At 38.3% G+C, this 3,942-nt stretch overlaps 1 pseudogene; it reads left to right on the top strand.

Annotated features, from left to right (window-relative positions):
• Nucleotides 1-225: 225 nt before the first annotated feature.
• LOC138986822 (uncharacterized bromodomain-containing protein 10-like) lies at nt 226-3,937 on the top strand (annotated as a pseudogene).
• The last annotated feature ends 5 nt before the right edge of the window (nt 3,938-3,942 follow it).

The following is a 3,942-nucleotide window of genomic DNA, read 5'->3' as shown; positions in this document are numbered from 1 at the left end:
TATGCTCACACCTTGTGTTGTGTCTTCTTGAACAACAATCATCATTGGCATCTACACACACTTGATTAAAATATAGGTTTAGTGACTTAATTGAAAATAATGGAAATAAATAGTTTGAAATATTGAGTTACTGTAGCTTCCAAGAGATTAACACATCGTATTTTTATGCTGAATATTTTATTTCAGGAGCTCGCTTAAAGAGACTACATGATGATTTTAGAATAGCCTGATCATGATAAATTTGCTAGAGAACTGTGGACTAGTGAAGAAGGTGAAGGAGATCCTGGAAGAGAAACCTGAAGTAGAAATCAGTAGCAAGTCTGTACACCACAGAACCTCTAGATATCCTGGAGAAGGATCATTTTGATTTAGGTAAGCATTCAAACTTTCTTTAAATTAACACTACAAGCACAAAGAGAAATTTTAGTATCTTTTGTGAGATAGAAGATAGTCTGAAGTAATGAGGTTTATTGATTGGGAAATCTATTATGTTTGAAGCTGTGCTAATGTCTTATTAGTTGCTCTTTTGAGTCATTATTACTACTTAGGAGTTTCTAGAACCAGTACCTGACTCCAAACTATAGGCAAGTTATTGCTCAGTACAGACCACACATCATTAATATACAATCCCTTTGGAACAGGTGCATCCTCTTTCTTTTATTGTTGTTATTTTTGAAACACCATATGTGATGTTGCTTAAATGAAACTGGCAAGTCCCCACAATTGTGAAGTGTTTTTTGTTTTATTTTTATGTTGATGACCTTAATGTGACTAGGAGTGGACACTCCTATTCTATAAGGAGGCTGGATAAGATTATCTTTAATTCCTTTCAATTTGCTTCAGATTATATTATTCTGTAAATCCAGCTAAATAACTTTCCCTTAGTTATCTGATAGGTATGAAAATTTGTGCTAGAAATGTATTAACCTATTACATTTCATGTCTTTGGTGAATTGAAAGGTGTAACTTCATCAGCCCAGTTTGACCTCAGATAGAAATATAAATTTTACCGTAGGAATAATGAACAGCAGAAAAACTGAATGTTTTTATTCTTACAGTCTCTTCTAAAAAAAGCAGGCTGAGAACGCTTCTTTGATATGAAGATTTCTCTGTCTAGAAGGAGAAAAGTAGACTAGTGAGTACTAGTCTACTGTAAATTCTGGAGCTCCCACTGCTGGCTTCTGAGTATCTCGCAAGTTGTAAAGTCCTTTTACACTTGTATTGGCAGCAGAATTCGACCAAACATAATTTTTCTCTATTAATACAGTGTGTTGTTCTTGGGAATGTTACAGTATGAGGATAACCATGTCAATGGTCTCCTTACCTTAATTTCCATCAGGTACTGAGGACTTGAATCAAGACTACAGTTTTTTTAATAAATCGCTGGATCAAGATTTCTTTGTTTATACTGATCTTATCATTGCTATTCAGTTTTTTATATAAACAAATAAGTTGTTTTTATCATTTTCAGATGATAAGGAAATTGAAACAGAAATAGATTTTCCTATGGCCAGAAGTAAGTTGCTTGAAAAGGAATTGCCTCTAAAGATGTACTGAAGACACTGCCTAAAACACTTAAACCACAGTCCAAGCAAATTAGTTACCTGGATGATAGCAGCAGCTTTCCCCAAGGAAGAAACCAAAGTTAAGCACAAATGAGACAGTGGTGGTTGAGAATGCAGAAGGTGATGTACAGATGGGATCACGAATGAATCAAAGCATACAGAGCCACTGTGTCCAGAGTCGCTTGCCCTATATTGATTCAACACCAGTGTCTACTCCAGTGGGACCAAACCTATTCAGGCCTTGCTTGCAAAGAATAAGTTGGGAACAAAGTGGGACTCTTGCACAATCAACTGCCCTTCCACAGGTAGAAGTGCCCTGCTGTGGAAAGAAGCATATCTCCTCCAGAAGCAAGCCTCCCATAAAGCCAGTATTGACTCAAGCACACCAGTACAAAAGGTCCTTTACAGATGGTATACAAAATGCCCTGTGGTCAGTGTATTGTCTCTAGATCTTCATAACAGCCTGTAAAGATTCAGATGCAAACCTACGCAGATCCTAAATCATCAGGAGAAAATTATAACAGGTTCTCATTCTGCCTAAGAATTCAGGATTCAGCACAAGGAAGGAAAGTAGTTGCAAAAGAAATACCACCACTTCAACAAAAGGTACAGAACAACATGGTTCATCTTTCCCACAGACAGCAAATGTAAACTCTTTCTTACCATCAGTTCTTGTCAACCCAACAGGAACTGCTTCACCCAACTACCTAATACAGCTTTCAACAAGACACAATTTTTGTCAAATGTGAGTAGTGCTCGACCACAGCCCACATCTGTAACCTCCATAAGTAATTTGTTAGCACCACCAGTTAAGACTAGCCAGAGGAGGCAGGAAAGTCAAGAACACAGTTTCAGCCGCCAAGTGTTCCCACAGCCCATTGCTTCACCCACCATTTCTCAACAGTTCAGCCTCTCAGCTATCAGCAACAACACTAAATGGATCTAAATTCCAGTAGGGCTCTCAACTGTTTTGCACAACAGACTGTTGATTCTTCTGAAGCAAAAGCAAGAACTGAAAACTGTGTATAAGAGATCTACAGTCAATTCTTAGGACACGAGGTGGAAACACTGAGTTGTAAAGCACAGACCAGTCCAGACCAGAATTCACCCAACAGTTTATCCCCTCGAAGTTCAGTTTTCACTATTGCTCTAGCCAGGCATTTCTGGTACCAAAAATCAACAGCTTCATCATCATCTGCTTTTTCACAGTAGCTGGAAATCAACTGCTATGATCAGTCTCCCATCTTTGGCCAAGCACTTACTTCTGTTTCCATTCCAGCTGGCTATTAATCCATCCACAGGCAAAAATCTTGCAATTTACATTAAGCCAACCTTCCTGCAGTGGTAATTTGGGCCATAAGGATAGATAAAACTTCACCCATGCTCCTCTCTCCCTTAAAGTCCTCTGCTTTCTAGCCCCTATTATCAACAGCAAATAGTTCGGTAAGTGTAATTAACGTGATCAACAGGAAATTAGACAAACCAGTTCAAATGTTATCTGTACACCAGCTAAACATCATAGATTATGTCACGTGGTTACCCTGTTACAAGATCAGAAGCAACAGCAAATGGAGATACTATCAGTGGGACTCAGTGCAGAAACTTATGCTGGTGTCAGCTCCATCTGTCTTTCTTCTTCCCTGGCAGTGGAATCGATTAATGTGGCACCTGCAACTAACATCTCCAGGTGTTTCTGCTCAGAAATTAGTTTTTATAAATGTTGCAATTCCCAGTGGCACTTCAACCCCAACTATTGTAGCAGAAAATCCATTAAACAAGTCTTTCCTTCTTCTCCATTGAGTAAAACACATGTTACCTCCAGAACAGCCCCAGATAGTACTAATTCCATCTACAGTGGGGAAACACCAATAAAAATAATCATCAAATTGAACTGTGTCTCAGATAAAAGATGTGAAAATTAAGCAAACATAGGCCAAGCAATTGTTAATACTTCAGGCAGTGTTGTGTCACTGTCAATTAACATATTGCAAAAATGTAACCTCAAAAGGAGAAGAGAAAAGTAGCAAGGGCTATGTTTTACCACACAACAAATGGCAGTTCAATCTCCAGTAAGCCTAAATATTATGAGTCAAAAATATTAATTCTGTTAATGAATCAGTGGTTTCTGCTTCAAGAACAGGAACATAAGCTTTCAGAACAGGAGCAAATGTATCTTTGGGTTCTGTTTCAGTGACCTCAACCTCTGCCTCAGTTGGGACACGACTTGTTTTAAGGCCAGTGGAAAATGATACCCTTCTCAAGAATTATGCCTAGTTTGTCAAACAGACTTTGCACATCAAATCTCGAAACACTGTGGCTATATCAACTGTGAAAACAGGACATCTGCATCATCTGTTCTGATTTCAGCTACACAAAC

Source organism: Bos mutus, unplaced genomic scaffold (genome assembly GCF_027580195.1).
Source record: "Bos mutus isolate GX-2022 unplaced genomic scaffold, NWIPB_WYAK_1.1 CTG2007, whole genome shotgun sequence".
NCBI classification, from domain to species: Eukaryota; Metazoa; Chordata; class Mammalia; order Artiodactyla; family Bovidae; genus Bos; species Bos mutus.
Note: the sequence above shows the minus strand (reverse complement) of the source record. Positions and strands in the feature narration are given on the sequence as shown.